The sequence below is a fragment of the Dama dama genome, chromosome 32 (assembly GCF_033118175.1).
Source record: "Dama dama isolate Ldn47 chromosome 32, ASM3311817v1, whole genome shotgun sequence".
NCBI lineage: Eukaryota > Metazoa > Chordata > Mammalia > Artiodactyla > Cervidae > Dama > Dama dama.
The window spans coordinates 43738616-43763021 of NC_083712.1; the positions used below are offsets into that span (position 1 = coordinate 43738616).

The window sequence follows — 24406 nt, forward strand, 5'->3', positions numbered from 1 at the left end:
TACCTTTGCATCACCCAGCATATGTTTGTCCATATGCATGTTCACAGACAAATGTTTGGATGAATTTCTGGTATCTGAAAGCCCTCATCAGAACCAAGCATCGTCAGTATTTTAATTTGCTGAGGGCTTGACCGTGTACAGTCTGCGTGACTGAACGCGCGTGCAGTGACAGTATGCCTGTCTTTTCTCTGCCTTCTTTTCCCCCTCTGTCTTCTTTCTCTTTCACGTTTGTGTTTTCTGTGTTGCCATGGATAGGAGGAATGTGAACTGGTGCTCTAACTTCAGCACCAGCGCCTGCTTAGGTTAAATAAATTCTCTTATAAGTAAGTCACGGAAGGTTGGAAGCAACCCAGGTGTCCATTGGTGGTGAGTGGTTAAACAAAATGTGGCCTATGCATTCAATGGAATAGTACTCAGCCTTAAAAAGGAAGGAGATTCTAACACATGCTGCAACATGGATGGAACTCAAGGATGTTACACAAAGGTGAAATCAGACAGTCACAAAAAGGCAAATACTGCATGATTCCATTTTTAGGAGGTAGCTGGAACAGTCATACTCATGACGACGGAGAGTAGAATGGTGGTTGCCAGCGGTTGAGGTAGCAGAGGATGGAGTTGTTTAATACTGTTTAAGTTTTCAAGACAAAGAAGTTCTACAGAGTGATTGTATGACAGTGTGAGTATATTTGAAAATTTGAAGAAAATAAACTTTATGTTACATGTATTTTACCATAATTAAAAATAACAAAGTAAGTCAAAGACCTGACTTTAAAAAAAAATAATAATCTTTTAAAAGTAAAAAAAAAAGTTGAAAGGGATTTCTTTTTTTTTTTTTGCCACTATATTTTTTTAATGAAAGGGATTTCTTTGATTTAGGGACTTTTTCTTCCTTGAGCTTAATTTTTTACTTGTGTAGAGTGTAAAAAGAAATTATTGATTTATGTACTTTTGGCTGTGTTGGGTCTTTGTTGTGGCTCTTGGGCTTCTCATTGCGGGGGCTTCTTTTGTTGCAGAGCACGGTCTGCAGGGTGCTGGGGCTCAGTAGCTGTGGCCCACGGGCTTAGTTGCTCTGCCTCATGTTTATCTTCCCCCAAGATAAACACGGGATGGAACCCGTGTCCCTTGCATTGACAGGTGGATTCTTAACCACTGGACCACCAAGGAAGTCCTACTTAGTTTTTCTGTCACTTTTCATTAAAAAATCGTACTGTGTAAGAAAAACAAATTATCTTTCCATTGATGAGACCTTTGGAATTTACTTTTAGACCTTGTTATTCCTTTTCTTAGTGTTGCCTGTATTTTCAGTTAAAATCTGGCTCAAAATTACCCACTTCCTCACCTGTTTTTCTTCACCAAAGGTAACAGGATCTTATTGCTCATCTGGAAATACTTGTATGACATTGAAAATCAATATGAGGAGCAGGAATGCTTTTTCTGTCCCAAGGAGAGGGCATGACAGACTCTAGGGTTTAATTTGACTGCTCACGAGGAGATAGCTGGGCTTTCCTGGTGCCTCAGACGGTAAAGAATCTGCCTGCAATGAGAGAGACCCTGGTTTGTTCCCTGGGTCAGGAAGATCCCCTGGAGGAGGGCATGGCAACCCACTCCAGTATTCTTATCGGGAGAATCCCAGGGACAGAGAAGCCTGGCAGGCTACAGTCGATGGGGTCGCAAAGAGTCAGACACGACTGAACGACTAACTCTAACAGTTTCAAGGAGACAGCTACTTTAAATCTTGCCTTTTTATTTTTATTTTTTTTTCCATTACACTAATAGCCCTGTCAAGTGAAAAATCATGACCCTACAACTGTAAATAAAACTCTGGTGCTTGAAAGGGCACAGTTTCACAAGGCTCAGCTGACAATTAGGAAGCAGTTGTCTCAAAGGTTCTGACCCATTACGTAGTATGCTTCCTGAAGAATTTAAAATGAAACCTGAATCCCTTCAGCCTAGGGGCATACTGGCTGAGAAGGGAAGGTAGAGATCGGGTGAGGCCATGTGTGAAGGTTTGGGGGGAAAGTGGGAATGAAAGCCAGAGGCGGAGGGTGGGCAAAAGAAGGAGTTAGGACCTTATGGAAACTTCCAGCTCAATTGTTCCTGAGCTTTTTAACGTTCCAAATGTGATCCTATGGTCAAGGCCTCTAGAAAAAATGAAATTCATCTCTACTATTGGGAAACTCATTCAAGTTGATATTGTAAATTTTTTTGTAAAGTTTTTTAAAAAAACATGGTAATTAGGAATAATAGTGTTTATACTCGAATGTTGTGATAAAGACATGCATATTTTCAATTCAACAAAAATGTGAGACTTATTATTGGGTTGGCCGAAAGGTTCGTTTTTCCCCGTAAGATGGTTCTAGTAGCATTTAGTTGTCTTTAACTTCACTGAAAACAATTTTGTTAGATTCTGTTGCGACAGCTATCATATCAGCATGCATTTTAAAAAACTTACCAAAATTGGTGAATTGTTGTGTAGCCATTTTAGTATTGAAGATGGAAGAAAAAAACCCAATACATTATGCTTTATTATTTTAAGAAAGGTAAAAACGAAAATGAAATGCAAAAGATGATTTGTGCAGTGTATGAAGAAGGTGCCGTGACTGAAGGACCATGTCAGAAGTGGTTTGCAGAATTTTGTGCTGGAGATTTCTTGCTGGACAACGCTCCAAGGTCAGGTAGACCAGTTGAAGTTGATAGCAATCAAAATGAGACATTTATTGAGAACAGTCAACATTATACCATGTGGGAGACAGGCAGCATTTCAAAATACTGAAATCAGTATTGAGAATCATGTGCACCAGCTTGGTTATGGTCACTGCTTTGATGTTTGGGCTGCACATAAGTTAAGTGGAAACACTGTCTTGACTGTATTTTTGCATGAGAGTCTCTACTTAAACATAACAAAAACATTACCTGTTTTTAACACAAACTGTGAGGGATGATGAAAACTGGATGTTATATAATAATGTAGAATAGAAGAGTTCATAGGGCAAGTGCAGTGAACCACCAACTACACCAAAGGCCAGTCTTCATCCAAAGAAGGTAGCCTTGTGGATACGGTGGGCCTGAAAGGGAGTCCTCTGTTATGAGCTCCTTCTATAAAATCAAAAGATGAATTTCGGCAGGTACTGCTCCCAGTTAGACCAGCTGAAGGCAGCACTTGATGAAAATTGTGTGGAGTTGGTCAACAGAAAGTGCATAATCCTCTACCAGAGTACCACAAGACTGAATGGTTTCTTTGTTGACCAGGCAAAAACTGTTACAGCTTGGCTGGGAAGTTCTGATTCCTCCGCTGGATTCACCAGACATTGCGCCTTTGGGTGTCTTTGAGTTGTTTTTTTTTTTTTTTTTGGGTCTTTGCAAAATCCTCCTAATGAAAAAAAATTTCCATTTCCTGGAAGACTGTAAAAGGCACCTGAAATAGTTCTTTGCTCAAAAAGATAAAAAGTTTTGGGAAGATGAAATTATGAAGTTGCTTGGAAAATGGCAGAAGGTAGTGAAACAAAATGATAAACATGTTCAGTAATGTTCTTGTTGAAAATGAAAAATGAGCCTTTTATTTTTACTTAAAAACTGAAGTAACTTTCTGGCCAAACAAACGTATGCTGGTCTTGAACCCCCTTGGTTACCAAGTGCCAATTCTTGGGTTGGGTCCAGTCGCTGCTGAAGGTGTCAGTCACCTGCAGAGAAATGAAAAAAATAAAGTGATGTTTCCAAAGAGCTAATATTCACTTTAAAGGAATAATGTTTACTTTGAGCTTCTGGTCTTTTTTCTTATATATTAAAATATAAAATATTTATTCTTTTAGAATACAGTGATAGTTAATATTTAAAATATCCATTTCTTGGCAAATTAAAATGTTGGATATCACTTAGCATTCCTGGTTACAAGAGCCAGAAATGAACTAGACTACCTTAGGAAAGGAATCTTTTGGAATTCACACAAGGTTATGTGTGTGTGTGCCAAGTCGCTTCAGTTGTGTCCGACTCTGCAACCCCATGAACAGTAGCCCTCCGGGGTCCTCTGTCCATGGGATTCTCCAGGCAAGAATACTGAAGTGGGTTGCCATGCCCTCCTTCAGGGAATCTTCCCGACCCAGGGATTGAACCAGCGTCTCTTATGTTCCCTGCATTGGCAGGCAGGTTCTTTACTGCCAGTTGATATCTGATAAAATCTTCCAGCCAGGGCTACTGGTGTCATTAAATGTGTTTTCTACGTTTATAAAACTTGTGACAGCTTTGTCCCAAGCCAGTGGGGTAGATACCAAGGGATAGAGGTCTTGATGGCTGGAAAATAATAGGTTGAATTGAAATTAAATTAAGTACCATCACATGACATATACCATTGGCATTTTTTGATAATTTTCTGCAGCAAGGTGAAATGTAGCATTACCTGTAGCCTTGACCTCATTTGAGTCCTGCCATTGGAATGGGGGCTGTCCCTGGGGGTGGATTAGCTACTTGCGTGTGGGAGTGTCTGTTGTTTTGTGTTAGGCAATCACCTAACATTTCTGCCTCTGAAGTTCTTGCTGTGTGTTTCAGTGTTATTATTGCTCATCTCACTGTAATTTGATAAGGCACATGAACTTTTAATTTAATGCTTCTTTAGGAAGCCAGATTGTGGAGGTGTGTGTAGCCTCTGACTCTCTGACCACTGTTCTAGAAACTCTCACTCCCCTTGGCTTGTATGGAGACTTCCTCTGGTTTCCTCCCTCTTTCTGCGGCTGATCCTGGGCGGCCCCCTCCCCAGTCCTTACAGGTCTGAGTTCCCCAGCGTCCCATCCTCTCTGCCCTCTCGTTCTGTGTCATCTGCGCAGTCTCCTTGGCTCTAGGTGCTGACCTTGTGCTGACCTCACGTTTGTTTCCCCAGCTCACACTGCCATCTGGTCCCCCCAGCCCCCTGCACTCATCATGCTCCCCTGGGCTTCCCCCAGCCCCCAGACAGAACCCCCCAAGATACCCTGATTTTGTTACTGTCACTCAGGGGGCTTACGTGGTCCATCGCCAAGTGCCCGCATCCTGCCCATCCTCTTCCTTTGTTAAAAAAATTTAATTAATTATTTAATTATTTAATTTTTGACTGTGCTGGGTCTTTGCTGCTGCTTCCTGCCCCCGGGACACCCTTCCAGGCTCCTCGGCTGGGCCAGTTCCTGCTGGTTCTCCACGACTTGACTCGGGTGGTCTCTCTTTCCAGGCCTCTCCCCTCCCCCTGGACTGACCTGCGGGTTCCCCTCTCCCTTCATGGCACCTCCTGTATGGTGTTATTGCATTTGATTTTCTTGCCTTTGGTTTCTGTTACCTGGGCCCGAGCACCCCCGGGACCACTCAACACCCCAGGGACTGGCGTAGAATGGATGCTCCGCAGGATGAATGGTTGGCAGGAGTTTGAGCGGGCCCGCCTGCTCTCCTGCCGAGGAGCGGGGTGCAGAGGACTCTCGCTGACAAGGGATTCGAACCAGCATCTTTCTTCCCACCTCTTCTCCTGGTCCGTGCCTTCCCCTCTAAGAACGGCTCTTGTTTTTTCCTGAGTCAAATCATGGGAGAAGCTGAGAATGAAGAAGTACATGAATCAAAGAAAACAGCGGGTCAGAAGGGCACCAGAGAAACAGCTTCTGTTTTATTCTACCTACTGCACTTCTCATCTTGTGTTTCCAGTTGTCTTACTTTGATTTGGGGAACATGCGTACACAGCCAACCAGTCTGGGAGCTTGCTGGTGTTTCTCCCCATTTGAAGCAGACTGAAGGTGTGTGTAGGCATCTCCTTTCTCCTGAATTTCTTCTTCTTTAACTCGGGGCATACATGGCTCTCACCCTGGCACTTCTGGTTGTTCAGTTGATTGGTGCTGGAGTGGGTGCTTCCCTGTTTTGAGAGGCGAGGTGGTTGGCTTCACACTGGCCCTAGAATTGGGGTTGGAAGCTCAGCTCCCTCACTTACCAATGCTGTGAGATGGGCAGGTGACTGCACCCCTCTACCCTTCACTTCACCCAGAAAATGAGACAAATCTTTTAGAGTTGTTGTGAGGATTGAGATCGATGTTTATGAAGTACCTGGCACATCCTAAAGGAAGTCAATCCTAAAGGAAATCAGCCCTGAATATTCATTGGAAGAACTGGTGCTAGAGCTGAAACTCCAATCCTTTGGCCACCTGATGTGAAGAACTGACTCATTGGGAAAGACCCTGATGCTGGGAAAGACTGAAGGCGGGAGAAGGGGACGACAGGGGATGAGATGATTGGATGGCATCACCGACTCGATGGATGTGAGTTTGGGTAAACTTCAGGAGATGGTGAAGGACAGGAAGCCTCGTGTGCTGCAGCCCATGGGGTTGCAAAGAACCAGATACGACTTGAGCCACTGAAGAACAGTAACAGCCTGGCACGTAGTAGGGATGCAAGAAATTACCAGTATTAACTCACAGGATGTAAACATTTACATTTTTCCCAAATTGAAAATAAAGCTGTGGTCCCTGCTCCTCCCTTTTCCTTTCCCAGCTTCCTTAATGGAAAGAATTCGCTTGTTTATGGGCCCATTAGTTAGTTAATTAAGCACACGTTGGTCTGGGTGTCAGCCAGGAGTCCTCCCCCGTGGGACCCTGGAGGTTTGGGGGGATGCACAGTCCTGGCTCTGTGGGAGCCCGTGGTGTGGTCCCGGAGCCCCTGCACTGAATCTTCCGGGATGCTGGGGACCCAGCCAGATGCCCTCGCTTCACTCAAAGTCAGAATCTTTGGGGAGCTTGATTGTTTCAGCTCTGCCCACAGGAGCCTCAGAGTGACGCCGACTTCACCTTCCCGTGGTCAGGCTCGCACCCAGGGCCCCCGAAGGAGCCGTGACCTCTGCTCCGGGCTGGACGTCTCGCTCCCCCCCGTCCCTGACTTACGCCGGGGCCTCCACCGGGCTGATGGCTGGAGAGTCTGTCTCACGTGCTGGCGTCATCACACTTCGTTTGTGGCGAACGTCTCACCACTCAGACACCTCTGATGCACACGTTCTTCAGCTGCGGTTCAGGCGTCCTGTGTAGTTACCTACGCAGTTGTCTTCTTGTGCCCAAATGTGGTTCAGCACTTCACTGGTTGAAAATACTTTATTTGGAAATCATTTCAGCTCATAGAAAAGTTTCAAACACAAGACTGGAACCAAAAGCACATAAAGCCTTTACCCAGATCCTCCTATTGTTAATATTTTGCACCTTTTTTTTTCCCCATTTGTGTGCTCATTCTCTCCCTCTATCCAGTATATATAAACAAAATTATTATACATTGTTTTTTCCTGAACCATTTGTTCATACATCATGATGAACTAATAAAGTTTATACATCATATGGGCTTACCTGGAAGCCCGGCTCAGCCGGTAAAGAATCTGCCTGCCGTGAAGTCCTGGGTTCGATCCCTATGTCAGGAAGATCCCCTGGAGAAGGGAATGGCTCCCCACTCCAGTATTCTTCCCTGGAGAATTCCATGGACAGAGGAGCCTGGAGGGCTACAGTTCATAGGGTTGCAAAGAGTCAGACGTGACTAAGCAACTAACACTTTCAGCTCTTTCGTAGATCATAAATGAAGTGAAAGTTGCTCAGTCGTGTCCGTCTCTTTGTGACCCCATGGACTATACAGTCCATGGAATTCTCCAGGCCAGAATACTGGAGTGGGGAGCCTTTTCCTTCTCCAGGGGATCTTCCCAACCCAGGGATCAAACCCAGGTCTCCTGCATTGCAGGTGGATTCTTTACCAACTGAGCTATCAGGGAAGCCCCATACATAGCCCTTGCTCTTAAATAGTTTGGTGTGTATTTCCTAAGAATAAGCATATTTTCCAGCATAACAACATTGCAGGCATCAATCAGTCAGCTTGACATCTATTCAGTTTATCTTCTTAGATAACAGACTGTCTGCACTCTGGCTGTGTAATGCTGACTTATATCATCCTGTATGGTGTTTCGGGCATTGCGTTTAGTTATTATGCCTCTTTGTTCCTGCCCTCTGAAACCTTCTCAGAGTCTTTCTTTTTGTGAACGATGTTTGTGAAGAATACTGTCCTTTATCTTGTAGAGGATGTTCATTTGGGGTCAGATGACTGATCTCGTGGTTGGATTCAGGCTGTGCGTTCCTAGCTGGGATTCCGCATAGGGATGTGTTCTTACTGGCTTCCCACCTGCCCCTTGTCGGCGATGCTGATTTCAATGACCCTGGCCAGGTGACGGTCCATTTCTCCACTGCGTGGTTACTATCTTTCTCTTTGTAACTAATAAGAAATGCCTTACATTTATTACCTTTTGATTTCATACCTATTCATCAACTCGTTTCTCACCTGTAATGATATTAGCATTTTAAAACCTGCTTTGTACAAGTGCAGAGGCTTGGCTTATGTGGAGGCTCCCATCCGATCCTAATTTTATGGTGAGCAGTTGGATGGATTGGAGATTGATGGATTGGAGACCTGGAAAGGAGCTGAAGTAACTGTCACTGATTTTTTTTTTTTTTTACAGATGCTCATGTGATGATTTATTCTGAAGAGCTCACACTCCTCAATTCATGATAAAAAATTGCAGTCTGGTGATGGTGTGGAAATCTGTTTTTAGCTTGTAGGCTGGGTTTACTGTACATGCTCAGTCATTCTGACCTCCAGGGTTTGAGGCCCAGAAACAGAAATGACAGTGGTCATACTGTGTGCAGAGCTGCTGACCTGGTCTTGCCAACCCTCCTACGGGGCCACTAAGGTGATGCGGTCACTGTGATGCGTGAAGAGGCGACCTCGGAGTGGACCTCTTCTTTCAAAGATCTGCCCTTTGAAAAGGAAACTTTGCTGTTCTCTGCCCTGTTTGGAGGTTGACCAAGAGGTTTAGGTCGGAGGTTCAAGGTGTCGTTACTGTCCCATTCATTTTCTCAACAGCTCTTGATTAAGAAAAGGGCTCAGAGTTGTTTTTTTTCCCCACTAAGTAGTTACATCCATTACCTTGTGAGTATTTATGTCCTAACAACCTAGTAGCTGTTTGAAAAAATAACACAGCAGACTGAAAGAAGAATAAGTTTTATCTCCTTCTTAAGCACAGTTCCCTGATAATGGGTTGTGTGCCTCCCTTGGGAGCTGATCTTGGAGTCAGATGGGCTGCTTTATCTTGTGTAGCCGTTGCTTTTTATCACAGTAACTGCTCAAAATGTAGTTTCACAAAGAGGGGATCTTCAAAAGGAATGTAGCTCAGAAGGATGTTGAAAATGTGGATTACCTGGAGCTCGTAGTTTGCACAGCGTCCAGCACAGTCTAGTGTCTAGTGCTTTGCTTGAAAATTTAAAATGTTCTGGAGCACAATTATGCACCCCCTTTGGTACCCTAGGGTGGTGCCTTGGCACACAGTTTGGGAATCATTGAGTTAGGTATTAAAAAGTTTTCTGGGGGTGTTTTGTAATCCTTCTGTAGCCTTTAGACACCCAGATATGTGCCTCCAAGGTAAGTTAGGGGTTCAGTACAACAATCTTACTTTAAGGAGCAAGATTATAATTTCTCAGCACACTGACAGGAGGCAGAGATGTCATGTCAACTTAAATAGCAAGAGCTGAAAAATTCTTTTATTTATGATATGGCTCAAGTTGGGAGGCCTGCTCCCTGCCCCTTGGATAGTATTACATAATATCCTGCTTCAGCTCAGTTCAGTTGCTCACTCGTGTCCGACTCTTTGCGACTCCGCGAATCGCAGCACGCCAGGCCTCCCTGTCCATCTCCAACTCCCGGAGCTTACACAAACCCATGTCCATCGAGTCGGTGATGCCATCCAACCATCTCATCCTCTGTCGTCCCCTTCTCCTCCTGCCCCCAATCCTTCCCAGCATCAGGGTCTTTTCCAATGAGTCAGCTCTTCGCATGAGGTGGCCAAAGTATTGGAGTTTCAGCTTCAACATAGACAGGGATTAAGACCATCCCCATGAAAAAGAAATGCAAAAAAGCAAAATGGTTGTCTGAGGAGGCCTTACAAATAGCTGTGAAAAGAAGAGAAGTGAAAAGCAAAGGAGAAAAGAAAAGATATTCCCATCTGAATGCAGAATTCCAAAAAATAGCCAGGAGAGATAAAAAAGCCTTCCTCAGCGATCAATACCCTGCTTACCAATGAATAAAAGAAATTTGATAAGATTTTCTTACTTAACCTTTTTGGTTTGGTGCACATGTTATTCTTCCCACAAGCTGATTATTTTTTATGGATTAATGATCTCCTTGACAAATATTTTAGCAGTGTCCTCTTCAGGCTTTGGAAGAACACTGTAAATCTTCTCAAAACCCAGGCTTGTCATTAAGGTTTATCTCTTTCATATGAAGGTGTGACAGCTATGTGGATTAACTAGATCCTAGCAGAAATTAGATCTGGTTGACATAATAATTTCAGTTGTATGTATCTGAGCTTCAGCTGTGAAGAGATTTTCCTGTTAGGAAGGGGGATGTTTTGAACATCAGGGTAACGAGGGTCACCCATTCTACGTGGTGTGAGGCTTCGGAAGATCATGGCAGATGGCTTCCCCCTCTAAGGGGCTGCCTCAAAGGAACGGGAACTTGGGAGCATGTCACTGTAGACAATCCTTGTAAGAGTGGAACGGCTTGGTGTCCAGGACGGGCCCCGAGCTGCATGTAGCGGATCTTGCTACACAAGCTCCGTGGGCCGGGTGGGGCTTGTCCTGGGACCTGCTGGGTGTTCAGCGTTCCTGGGCCCACCTGACAGTCTGTCAGCCAGGTAACACCCCTCCCCCAGTTTCCAGACCCCTTGCCTACTGTGCTTGAGTCAAACGTGAACCCAGCCCTTGTTTAACAGTTGAGGAAGCTGGGGCTCAGGGCAGGGAAGGGGTCACCCGAGGTCACAGATACGAATATAGCCAGGATCTCAATTCCTTGCCCGCCTGCCTGGCGTCCTGGCACAGAGCTGCCCGGGTCATTTCCTCCAGCTCTGATCATCCAAGGTTCTTAGGATCAAAGGGAGATGGGAGTTTTGTGTTTTTTTTCCTTTTATTCAAGTATGGTCCATTTGCAAAGTTGTATTACTTTCAAGCATACAGCAAAGTGACTTTTTTTGCAGATTAAATTTAATTATAGGTTATTACAAGGTACTGACTGTAGTTCCCTCTTCTATAGAGTAGGTCCTTGTTTATCTATCTTATGTATAGTAGTGTGTATCTGTGAATCCCGTGCTCCTAATTTATCCCCCCTCCCTTTCCCTTTTGGTAACCATAGGTTTGTTTTCCACCTCTGTGAGTCTGTTTCCATTTTATAAATAAGTTCATTTGTATCATTTTCTTTTCTGGATTCCACAAACAAGTAGTATCCTATGATATTCTTCTTTCTCTTACTCCCCTCAGTATCACAATCTCTAGGTCCCTCTGTGTTGGTGCACATGGCATTATTTTGTAATTTTTGTGGCTGATTAATATTCTATTAATCTGCCCATGGACATTTAATTTACTTCCAGGTCTTTGTGCTGCTCTGAACATAGAAGAAAACTCCCCTGAACACTTTCCATGTGCAGAAGTCATCCACTCAGGTCATACTCATTGAACATCAGCAAAATCACAACAGAACTACAAAGATGTGAACATGCAGCAACGTCTTTATCCGTGAGTCATAGCTAACTGGAATTAGAGAAGCAATATAAAAGCAAAATAGGAGCACACGAAGAATGTTTTGGGGCTTCCTAGGTGCCTCAGTGGTAAATAATCCAACCTGCCAAAATAAGAGACACAGGAGATGTGAGTTCGATCCCTGGGTAGAAGAGATCCCCACGAGGAGGAAATGGCAACCCACTCCACCATCCTTGCCTGGAAAACCCCATGGCTGGAGGCGCCTGGAGGATTACTGTCCCTGGGGTCACAGAGAGTCAGACGGGACCGAGCTCACACATGAACACTGGGGTGCGTGTGAGATCGGAGTTTAATAGTGAATAAACCTTAGAAGAAAATGGAAATGGCAGAAATCCAGTTTACTTGCTAAATGTTTGGATTCCTAGATCTAGAATAAAAACTACAGGAGGGCAGGGATTTTTATCTCTTCATCACTACTGCATTTCCACCTCCTGGAATGCTGCCTGGCAAGTAGGAGACACTCTGGAAATGTGTGGGTTGGGTGCAGGGGCATGCTCTAATTTATGGGTAATGTTTTTGGGTAATGTGATACTTAAAGTATTCGGGTAGGATATGAGTTACAGGATTCTTTTAAGTTTTCTTAGATAAACTTTATTTCATGTTACAGTCAAATAATCTACAGAAATGATAATGTCTGTGCTGAGTTCTCACTGGCTGGAATATGATGTTGAAGGTACTATGATGATGTTAGTATTCACCAACTGAATATCCTGCCTGTGATTTTGTTCTGTTGCGTATTTGCAGTGCTGGCCACACGGCGGGCAGAGGTGTGATCTGATCATAGCTGGCATCTCTTGCTTCTGTTGAGTTTGGAATTCTGATGCCCAGGAAGGGACACAGAAGACAGCCAGGCCCGTATCTAGCCCAACGCTGGAAAGGTACCTGCCTTTTAAGGATCCCTCGTGTGATACAGGATGTTTATGCCCGTGGCACTAGCTGTTAGAATAACAGCTTATAAGGCTTCTATAGCATCATCTTTTCAGAAGGAGAGCCATATAGTTTTGTAGTATCACTGAGAATGTAGCTACACGTGGCCCCTTTATTCCAAGAATTCAAAGGGCTGTGTGCACAGGATCACTTTCATTCACGACTTAGGAGTTATTATTTATTACTTATGTGTGTTTATATTGGGACCGAATTAGGAGGGTGTGGAGCTGTGTAGAGTGGCATTGCAGGTGGGGAGGGGTGGGGACCAGGGTCCTCGTCACCCGATTTCTGACTGATCTCCACTTGGAGTCCTCATTGCCCCTCCGTGTGTTCCGGTCTTTCCACCACACTGTCCTTTTGGAAACTTCTAGAGAAGGGGACGATGGGATACGATGGTTGGATGGCATCACCGACTCAATGGACATGAGTTTGAGTAAACTCTGGGAGTTGGCGATGGACAGGGAGGCCTGGCATGCTGCAGTCCATGGGGTCAAAAAGAGTCGGACAATTAACAGAGGATAGTATGCCAGACTGATGCTTCCCAAAGTGTTGCCTGGAGATCACTGGTGTTATCAGATGCTTTTCAGAGGAACAGTTTGCTAGTCAGATAAGTTGGGAAGATATCAGATACCACTTTCCTCTCTTGTGAGTATGATGCACCTGGGCCTGTTAAAGTTCTGGGAGCTTTAAAAGGGGGACTTAAATTTGGATTAACCTCATGGGTCCCAGCCTTCTTTTCCACAGAACCCTTTCCCAGCGTGACAGTTCTTAACCTTTGTGAGAACAGTGTTCCACCCACCAGCCTTTAAGAAGTGTTGCCTGTGATGGCAAAACCTGATTTTGAGTTTGATTTGGCCCTCGCTAGCAGCCATAGATTCAGCCAGTGTTTCTCAGCCTTCGACTTGGAGCTTTGAGAAAATACAGATGCCCAGGCTCAACCCAGAGTTTCTGATCCTTACAAATGCTGGTGCGCGAGATGCCTGCATTTGTAAGATGCTCTGTAGGGGGCCTCCGGTCTCCCAGAGGCTGAGTTACTCTTCTTGGAAGAGGTTTCTGTTGCTCTCAGGCTGCAGTAGTTGTCTTCACTTCAAACCCTTCTGGATGTTGGGTGTTTCCTCAAGGGGATTGGTTTTGTGTTGAAATAGATCTGATGTGACGTGTAGCTTGGGAGTCCTAAGCCGCTGGGCCTCCGGTGGTGCGTGCGGGGTCAAGGGTGGCCGGGTCCTTTGTAGGCGTGGTCCCGAGGCTGCCAGATCAGGAGGGTGGGAGGAAGTGGTGAGGAGGGGGGGCGTTGAGGGTCATGCTCCTGATCCCCCAGGCGCTGCTCAGACCTGGAACTCCGCCTATCAGTCAGCTGGCGATGTGGAGACACGGAGGAGGGTCTCGGCTTCTCTGGGAGAAATGTCCTGTTGGGTTCGCCTCCTTTCATCTCTGGGCCTTCCTGCCTCCCTGTCTGTTCCTCCCCATTTACCATGAGAAGCCGGGCGGGAAGCAGCCCAGGGAGGTAGGCAGGCTTTTACTGTAGCTACTGGGGAATCAGTACCAGGATAGTGAGGTGGGTCCTGCTACCGCAGGTGCCCCCCGGGGGCTTTACCAGGGAAGGGCCCCGGAGAGAAGGACCACCAGGCGGCCTCCCCCACCACTTCAGGGGGCAGGAGACAGGCCCCAGCGACTCAGTCTTTGATCCGAGGCAGGCGCGTCAAGCTTGTCTTTACCCCGTTGATGTGTGGTCATCGGCCCGACCACAGAGACGATTCCATGCTCGCCAGCGAGCATAAACTCCGGCGGAAAGTGACCCCGTCCTGTGAATGTTCAGGTGGAGAGAAGAGCCCTCACTGGCCTCTCTGTGGCGCTGGGCAGTGAGTGACCTGCTACAAGGAAGGGGCCGCTTTCTGCATGGCATTCACGGGCTGCGTCCTCTGCTTCATACCTGGAATGCCCCATTTCTTCCCTGCCGCAGTCCTGGGACGTGTGCTTCCTGACTAACACTCCAAGCGAAGATGAGCGCCGCGGAAGCTCAGAGAGAAAACTGTCTTGTCCAAGGGTGGCTTGAGAAGGCAGGGCTGGAGTGCGAACTTAGATCTGTTCCATTCCAAAGTGCGCTGGGCTGTCCCCTGCCTCCGTCCTGTGGTCTGTTGCTGGTCCCCATTGTCAAGGTTGCCATCGCTCTTGCTTCTGAATGTCTTCTTTGCAATTGGGCTGGGTAACACGCTCTTAAGAACATAACAAGATGCCTTGTGGTGCTCTATTACCTATCAGATCCTGCTATAGTCCTGGGAAAGAGTGCTTTCTGTCACCCATTGTTCCAGGACAGATTCTGAAAGAAAAGAACTCGGTGGCCAAGGATTCAGCCGTTTTCTCCGCTGAGTATGTTTAGATTATGCTTCTTTTGATTTTATAAACGGGTGATTGGTTGTTGGATAAGCCGTTAATAGTGCTCACTGGCAGTGTGCCTTATATCTAGGATTTGTGGCATTAGCTAGAATTTTATAATGGCGTAAAAAAATTTCCTGGAGCAAATAAGAGTATCACCATGTCCTATAAAACTAACATTAGTAAAATAAATATTAATCTGAGGTTAACTGTGTTTAGCCTAAGATTTCTCTTAATTCAGTATCCAGACTGAGCCTTTCTGTGTTTTTTTTAAAAAAAAGAGAGAGAGGAAAAAAAAACTCTTTTATTTCAGCTCAGTTTGAAATTCTGATGTGAAAATCACCATGGCCTTGCAAAAGAGCAGTGTGAGTAATACTAACTGTGTCCGTAGCTTCACTCCAGAAGCCTTGGGCTGGGTAACGTGGGTACCACTGCCCAGGAGGCAGGTGGCTCTGTGCTTCCGAGTTCCCGGAATACTGGCTTCTCAGATGTCAGCTCTGGAGTGTGATCCGTTAGTTTGACTAAACATAAGTCTTAAGGACCTAAGTGGATGGAAAGGCTACAGAGGTGAATGATCTTCTGAAAGCCTCGCAGCGGGGGGCTGGCAGACACCGCTTCTGATTTTGTCATCATAGGTAGTGCTGTCTTCAGTCACCGTATTTTTAAGAAAAATAAAGTTGGCCAGCTATGACAGTGGCCAGCTGTTCGGCTTGGCCCAGTGTGTGTGTGTGTGTGTGTGTGCGGGGGGCGAGGGAGGTTTCACTGGGTCTTCATTTGCTGCCTGTAGGCAGCTGTGGTGAGTGGGGGGCAGCTCTTTGTCGGGGTGCATGGGCTTCTCACTGCGGTGCCTTCCTTGTTGGTGAGCACAGGCTCCAGGCACACAGGCGTCAGTAGTTGCAGCCTGCGGGCTCTGTAGTTGTGACTCACGGGCTTCGGTTGTTCCTCGGCATGTGGGATCGATCGTCCCGGACCAGGGATCGAACCTGTGTCCCCTCCGTTGGCAGGGGGTTCTTATCCACTGTACTATGGGGAGGTCCCAGTGTGTGCTTCCTCTGTGATATTTAATGGTCACCCAGCAGCGCAGACCTTGCCCAGCACTGCCGGCCGCGTGGAGTGACGTTTATCAGTGTCCCTCCGTCCTCCCGGGCCCAGAGGAGGAACGGATGGCTCACAGACTCTGGAAGCCTGGCTCAGGGCAGCAGGCAGGTGACAGCAGAGATTAAATAAGCTGAAGTGATGCCCGCAAGTGAGCATCCTTCTGAACAAGGCCTATGGTCAAAGAAATTGGATTTATAGTCTTTGGTAATTTTAGTGACAATTAAGACATAGGTCTTTCTGTTCTGTCGTGCTGAATTATACTTGCTTATCATCATCAGAAAGGACTGAGAGGTTTAGTGTCCCAGTTTGTTCTGGGAATAGGTCACTTAGCATAGAATCAAATGACCTTACTTTTATTTTAAACTTAGAGGCTGGTCAGATACCATATAAATTCCAGGGCTTCACATTGGGTTCAGTGAAGCTTAGAATTTTTTTCCAGTCCTGAGTATTCATTGGAAGGACTGATGCTGAAGCTGAAACTCCAATACTTTGGCCACCTGATGCGAAGAACTGACTCATTGGAAAAGATCCTGATGCTGGGAAAGATTGAAGGTGGGAGGAGAAGGGGACGACAGAGGATGAGATGGTTGGATGGCATCATGGACTTGATGGACATGAATTTGAGCAAGCTCCGGGAGTTGGTGAAGGACAGGGAGGCCTGGCGTGCTGCAGTCCATGGGTCGCAGAGACAGACACCACTGAGCTACTGAATTGACTGTGTCCGTGTCAGTGTCTGCCCTCTCTGGTCGAATCCAGCCCCCCAGAGCTTCCAGCTGAGAAGTCTTTTGAGGCATTGCATGGTGGTACCTGTTGGAATGGCTGCCTTTCTGCGGAGCGAGCATATGGAGACTCATTCTATGTCAAGAGATAGAAATCCCAGCTCATACTGGCTCAAGCGAAAAAGAAAACATATTGGCTTCCATAAATACGCAGGGCAGCTGGCTTCTGGGATCCCTTGGTGCAGGAACGGAACACTCTCGGGTCTGCTCTCTCTGTTGGCTCCGTTCAGATCATGGGAAAGGTGAGGCATCTGTAGATTTAATTCCAGCTGAAGAGGGCTGTGCTTGGCTCTTGGTCATCCCAGCACATCCCAGGACATACTCGCTGACCTTGATGGGGCACGTGTCTGTCTCTGAGCCAGTTCTCATGTCTAGGCACTGAGTTATTTATTGACTGAGTCTTGGCCGTGTGTATCAACTCTTGAAGCCTGGTGAGTTCCTTCACACACAGGCTAGAGAAAAGGATGGCTTAATAGATGCCCTCAGGTTCTTCCAGGTAAGATGCTGGGACTTTGAGGGCACATGAGCATCAGGGTCTTTCTCCTCGATCTGGAAGCTACAGTATCACTTGTGGTCTCAGGGGTCAGTGTTCATTCTTTCCCGTGTAATGTTCTTGTGTTGGTTTCTCGAGTCATCCGTGAAAACTTGAATCATATTCTTCTATCATGGTACCATTCACCAGAACAGTATCTGAAATCCCAGTGGAGGGGAACTTAGAGTCAGCTATATTGCCCAGTTTGCAGCCATAGCCTTCTGGAGAGAGGGTTAAGAGACAGGAGTCTGTCTTTTCAAGCCTCATTTTTCTGTCTCAGCTTTTCCAGGACTCATTTGGGTAAGATAGAGACTCAAACGGCTTGGGTGGATAAACTGTTAATGCAAAATTATCTTAAAAAGTTTTTTTCTCATTATGTAAGTTTCAGATATACAGCATAAATATTTGATATCTGTGTACCATGTGGGTGATCCCCATCACAAGTCAGGTTACCATCCGTCACCATACAGGCGACCCCCTTCACCTGTTTCTCTTGCCCCCCAAAACCCCTTCCCACACACAATTATCTTTAAGCTTTTGTGTCTGCTTTCTTTTCCTGTGTGAACTAAGATGAGTAACTTCCTAGGTTGTTAGAAAAGTCAGACTAAATTTCTGAAGCCTTTGAAATTATGATGAGCTCAGTGCTCTTTTTTTTTAAAGTGTAAATCCCTTTTGAACTCTTTATTTCTGAAAAAATTTATTGAAGTACAGTTGATGTACATATTATATAAGTTACAGGTATACTCACCACTCCAATTTATCTACAATAGCAGCTTCCTGTCTTCATGTTAAGAAATCAGTCTCACCACAAAAGAGTAATAACTCAATTTTATTATCTACATTATGGGCCTTGGGTTTCCAGAAGGTGAAATTATGACTACTGTTGATACGCAGTAACTGATGTGATTTTATGTTCATTTTAGGAGTTAAAGCCATCTCAGACTTCAGTGAAAATCTTTACAGAGTAAGTTACAGATTTTAAAACTAAAAAAGAAACAGAAAAAAGAAGCATTTATATGTCATAATTGATATCTTACATAATTCTGCCCGAAGTTTAAAGATTTTAACCTTGAGGCTTTTATCCTTAATAGCAAAGTGGATAAGAGAAGCCATGAAAATTCCATAATTGAGCTGAAATTATGAGTCCAGTTTAAATATGTGATTTGTATCTGCATTATTACCACCCCTCCTCATATATCTCCCCTAATTGTGGTTCAGGGGGCTTATTGGATTTGTGGCTCCATATCTTTAATTTGTTTTGGGAAACTGCCAGTGATTATTTCTGCAGCTATTGCTTTCTCCTCTTTTCTCCTGGGGATTCCAGGTGTAGCTGTATTGGCGCTGTTATCCATGTCTCAGGTGCCACTTCAGGTCTTTCCTGTGATTTTATTCTTTTGTTCTCACTGTGCTTTTCTATGGACATTTTCCCCTTATACCCCTTTTATGCAGACATTTCCCCCTTATGCCCCTTTTACTTTAGAAAATCCTTCTGTTGCTGTGTCTAATTTACTGTTAAACCTGTCTGTTGCATTTTTAATTTCAATGATTATATTTCTTTTCCATTCTTTTGCATAGATTCCAGGTTATCTGATAAAATCAGTCATCTTTAATCTGTTTTCTTACACACAGCAGTTATATTAAAATGCCTTTTTGATCATTGTAGTGTATCACCTAGATAGTAGACTTAGCATGTATGTGTTATCCATCCTTTCTCTCTGGTTTTTGTCATTTGTTCTTATCTCTTGTTGTGTTCAGTGATTTGTAAAGGACCTGACACTGTATGAAAATTGCAAGGTCTCTGGATGCTGTTATCTTCTGTCAGAGAATACTTAATTTTTTTCTGGTGGGCAGTAGAATAAATCTGTTCATCTAGATACAGTCAGCAGTCCCTGTGATTGAGGTGGAGTTCAGGCAGGTGTGTTTCTCTTGACCTGACTCCTAAGGCGTTGGTCAGTCAGGGCTTTGGAAGGGAGCTCAGGGTGACCTCAAGAGCATCGCCCTGATTCCAAGAGGTCTGGATGTGGGAGCCATACCAGGGGACTGAGGGTGAGACCCCCAGGACCGACCGTGTTCTGAGAAACTTAGCTTTGCATCGGTATTCACACACACCCTTGAGCATAAGTTCATAGACAGTACAGAGGTGGTAGGGTCGGCAGTCCTGTAGCCCAGAGTCTCTTCATTTTGTATGTGTATTAGAGTCTGGGATAAGCAACCTCCCTAAGCAGTGACTTAAATAATAGTTAAATTTTTCATGTAAAATCCAGAGGTGATGAGTCACCCTAAATGCAAGAGAGTCTGGGAAAATAACTGTGTTCTCTGAGTCTATAGGATTATAGGGTTGATTCTGAAGTGTGGGAGGGGTGTGCACAAAGCCAGGGGCGTGACAGGTGTCCCCTCCATTGGCTTATCCTAAGTCCTCTGAGTGGCTGGGTGCTGGCTTAGCTCACGTAATTGGGCAGGGCTTTGGGGAGAGAGAATATTAGGAATCATGATGAGTTGTTGTCCTAAACGCCAGTGGCAGAGTGGACAGCCAGGGGAGCAGACTCTCTGGACGGCGTCGGCAGCCTGCCTCGGGTGTGGACCATGCACACCGCCTGCGCCTGGACCAGGGGCGCGTCTGCTGAGGACCCTGCGCTGGTCCGTCGGCTGACTGCACGCCCACTGGGTCTGTGGCCCAGTGTCTGCCACCACTCCATTCAGGAGGCCACACCGACAAGGCCGTGTGTTGCCCGCCAGCCAGCTCTTTACGTTTGAATTAACTGGGGGCTGGCATCACTCGACGTGGCGGCTTTGCTTGTTCTCCTGCAGGGCCCTGGGTTCGGCAGTCACCGCGACTGACTCTCCTTTCCTAGTGACGGATGCAAAGCCTTCACGGTGTTGGCTCTAGGGTGTTGCTCAAAGCAGAGACCCAGGAGTTGGTACCCACCTTCACTCCCTGTGATGACGGAGCCAGTGGGGGCGGGTCTCACTTGCCTTCAGATCACCCTTGCCCGACCTGGACGCCTGACACCCAAGGATGCAGCAGGGTGGTGGGGGCTGCCGGCTGAGATCTTTTGTGCCACCGCGTCCGCCACCCCAACAGTGGAGCTAGTCGCCTGTAGAGAACAGTTACATTCTAGGTTCTCCAAGGCCCAGTACCGCCCCAGTTGATTTCCAGGTGCAGGAAGGGACACTCCTTTGTCAAACGTCTGCCAGTGGCAGATAAGAAGCGGGGCTTCTGGCTGCAGCCGTGGAGAATCCAAGTTGCTTCTTCTCCAAAGGAGAGTGGAGAGGCTGGGCGTCGGGAGGGCCCCCTGCTTCTGAGCTGAGGTAGAGGAGGGACGAGGAGGCTGCTCATCGCATTGCCGGCGTCCACAAGAAGGGAGGGCCCCCCCGCTCTCTGATGGCGTGTCTGCTGCCTGCCCCAGGCTGGCGCAGCGCAGAGCCCAGCATGTGATGGAGGATGTGGGGGGGGGGGGGTCCCTCGCAGAGGCAACAGACAGCCTCTCCGAGGTCAGGGTCCCTGAGAAACATTCACACAGACTCCTGCCATGAGCGGGCTGGCGTCTTGGCCCCACAGAGCGAAGACTAGCCTGGGCTGTATTGGGCGGAGGAGAAGGCTTTGTATCATCAGTCCAGGGCGGCAAGACGCTGCGCCCTGGGGGCTCGGCTGGAAGACGCGGCCGGGTCTCCTCCCAGGAGGCCAGCGAGGCTCGGAGCGGCTGCTCAGAGCGGAGACCCCCGCCGGCACAGCTCGGGCGCCCTCCTCCGTCCTGCTGTCCTATGGGAGAGTAGGACGTCGACCCAGAAGACAACTGACCACGGAGGGAAGAGCTCAGGCCAGCCTCTCTGCTCTGTGGCCGGAGGAGCGGATGCAGGGAAGGGAGGGTGTGGGGAGCGGACCTCCCCTTTTCTGCTTCTGCCCGCCCACCTCTTCCCTGCTCAGCCTTTAGCCACCGACTTGGCCTGCTTTGCAGAGGGGGGGAGTATCTTAGCGTCGAATGCGACGTGGAAGAGTTGCATGTCTTAAACCCTTTTCATTGGAGAAATCTCTCAAGGTACACACAAGTAGAATAGAGTGAACGTTCATGAATCTGTCGCCCAGCCCAACAGCTGTCAACCTTTTGCCAGTCTTGTCTCTTCTCTCCTTCCCCAACATTTATTAAAAAAATTTTTGAGGGGAATGGGGACTATTTTTTTTTTTTTTTAAATTATTTATGTTTGGCAGTGCTGGCTCTTCACTGCTGCTCGGGCTTGTCTCTAGTTGCGGCGCTCAGGCTTCTCATTGCAGCGGCTTCTCTTGTTGTGGACACGGGCTCTCGGGCGTGCAGACTCCAGTAGCTGGTGGTGTGGCCTCAATGGTTGCAGTTCCCAGGCCCTAGAACACAGGCTCAGTGGTTGTAGCTCATGGGCTTAGTTGCCCCAAGGCACGTGGGATCTTCCCAGACAAGGGATGGAACTCGTGTCTCCTGCATTGACAAGCGAATTCTTTAGCAATTCCCCACCAGGGAAGCCCCGTGGGGCTATTTTTAAAGCAAATCCTAGTCATGTCATTTTATGTGTAAATAACTCTTGTTTATATTTCTAACACACAAGGACTTTTTTTTTTCTCCTGCAAAACCGTTATGCCATTATTGTTTACAACAAAATTAATATTAATTCCTTACTTAATGTTATGTAACACTAACCATATTCAGATTTCCCTGGTGGTTTCAAAAGGATCATTTCACAGTTGCTTTTCAAATTTCAAATTTATAAACAAGGCCCATATTTTGCATTTGGTGACTGTGTTTACAAATCTCTCTTATTATGTAATTGTTCCCCTAGTGCACCTTCTGTTTCTCCGTCCTAACACCGCTTGATGGTGAAGTAGGTCCATCTGTCCTGTAGAAAGTGTTGTCACCCCCTTGACTGATTTCTTCCTCATGGTGACATTTAACTTGTTTCCCTATCTCTGGTATTATTATTTGGAAGCTGGCAGGTAGATTTAGAAACTTGACTAGATTCAGGTTCAGTGATTTTTAGACAAGGTACTTCATAGTGGTTATTTCAATATTAATAACATTAAATATCATTAATTCTTAATATTATTAATATTTTACTAGCCAAAGGACATTGAAACATTTGAAGATGGACTGAGAATAAAAGTCACTCACTTTCTGGGGGAGGGGCACAGTGTGCAGTCTGCTGTTACTGGAAAAATAAAGTCATTGGTTATTAATCAGGTCAGTCTGTTAAAGAACAAAAATTCAGCCAGTTAATTTGAAGATCTAATTGGCCTTTCTAAGCTACTCATGAATCAGGCAGCTTCCTGTCCAGCAAGTAGAGAGATTCTCCAAGGAGTTGTATGAAATGGTTTTCCTAGGCAGATGGAGGGTGGGGCAAGGAAGTTATTAGCAAAAAGTAAGGGTTATTTCAGGCCAGGACTACTACTTCTGGGGAAAGGAAATGGCAGGAGTCTCATCTCGTAGACCATCTCTTTGGTGCAGACCCAGAAACCCCAGATGGGCCGACTGACATCACCTGGGGAAGGTGGGAACTGCAGTTGGGCCAGGTGTGAAGTCTAGGTTTAGTGTCATGGGCTGTGGCACAAGTGACTTATGGGGGGGAAGTTGTGTTTCCTGTTTCTTTATTCTTGTCTACGGCTATACCACGCTGAACCTGCCCAGTCTCATCTATTTCTTTATCCTTTTATTTATATTTTAATTTCTTTATTGAAGTATAGTTGATTTACAGAGTTGTATTTTTTCCCCCATTTATTTGTATTAGTTGGAGGTTAATTACTTTACAATATTGTAGAGTTGTATTAATTACTGCTGTACACAAAATGATTCAGTTATGCATATATATATATATTCTTTTAAAAATGCTCCTTTATATTATGATTTATCATAGGATATGGATTGCAGTTCCCTGTGTATAGAGTAGGACCTTGTTGTTTATCCATTCTCTGTATACTGGTTTGCATCTGCTAATCCCACCTTCCACTCCATCCCTCCCCCAACCCACAGGACCCTTCGCGACCACCCGTCTATTCTCTGCGTCTGTTTTGTTTTGATCATGTTCTGTGGTTGGGCTGAGACTGCGTGTTTGGATGAAGTGGTGGTGGTTTAATCGCTAAGTCGTGTCTGACTCTTGTGACCCCATTGACTGTAGCCTGCTGGGCTCCTCTGTCCATGGGATTTGCTGGGTTGGGCTGGGTAGGGTGAGGATGAACCAAATTGACTTCATCTTTTTCACGTCTTGAATCAAAGGAAAACCTCGGAACAGCAGCCATGGGAGTGCACCGTTTTAAACTATCTGCTGGTGGGAGCGCAAACCTTCTTCATTTCATCTTCTGTCCTCTGTGTATTTCTCTTTTAATGTCATTTCCACGGGTCGTAGCATGTACGGTTTTGACACAGATTCCCTGGGATTGTTTTCGAAATATGATTTTCAGGGCCATAGCATTTTTCTAGAGAAAGTGCACAGTTATGTCTCATTCCAGATTATTTATCTTAACAAGGACAGATGAATAATACTGTCCTCTGTCTTTTATGAACGAACGTCCATGGAAAACTTCAGTGTGGATTGTCACAAGTCTCCCTGATTAGTAAAACATTAAGTTATGTAAATATTTAACAGTCCCTATAAAATTTTAGCATTTTCGACCAATTTACTCCCCTTTGCATAAGAAATGTGCCTTGCAAATCATCCACTCAAAGGGTAGCTTTATTTATTTGTAGTTGGGGAAATAGAATTAGTTTGAAATAATTTATTATTATTATTTTGCTGAATGTAAACTTTTCCTTTGTGAGTAGTGTGCACACGTGAAGTGATTCTTTTGCTGGTCAAAGAAGCTTTTGTCCATTTGATATTTGGACCTTAACCAATCTTAATACTGGTGTCCCAGAAGGGACTTTTCTTGAATCTTACTGCTTTTTGCTTTCTTGACTTCCTGTGTTAACCTGTTCTGAATATTACCATGATTTTTTTCCCTTAGACTCAGTGTTAAGCCTAAAATACCACTCTTCTTTCACTGTATCGTATCCTTGAAGAATGACAAGAACAGGAGAAAGTTAATGATGTGGATTTAAAATTTTTTATCCCTTTTATTAGAGGAGATGACATTT

General features: G+C 45.7%; 1 protein-coding gene across 17 annotated transcripts in view; it reads left to right on the forward strand.

The window, feature by feature from the left end:
• The window catches only part of CSGALNACT1 (chondroitin sulfate N-acetylgalactosaminyltransferase 1), a 321780-nt gene that overhangs the window by 163754 nt on the left and 133620 nt on the right, over positions 1–24406 (forward strand). For 5 of the 17 annotated variants that reach the window (XM_061134454.1, XM_061134458.1, XM_061134457.1 and 2 more), the window contains 3 exons: positions 8480–8850; positions 11438–11582; positions 12351–12484. The exons of 7 other annotated variants lie outside the window; for them this stretch is intronic. The gene's annotated coding sequence lies outside the window, so the exon portion shown is untranslated. The remainder of the gene's footprint in view (positions 1–8479; positions 8851–11437; positions 11583–12350; positions 12485–24406) is intronic. 5 more of the 17 variants (XM_061134455.1, XM_061134463.1, XM_061134465.1 and 2 more) reach the window with 2 other exon arrangements.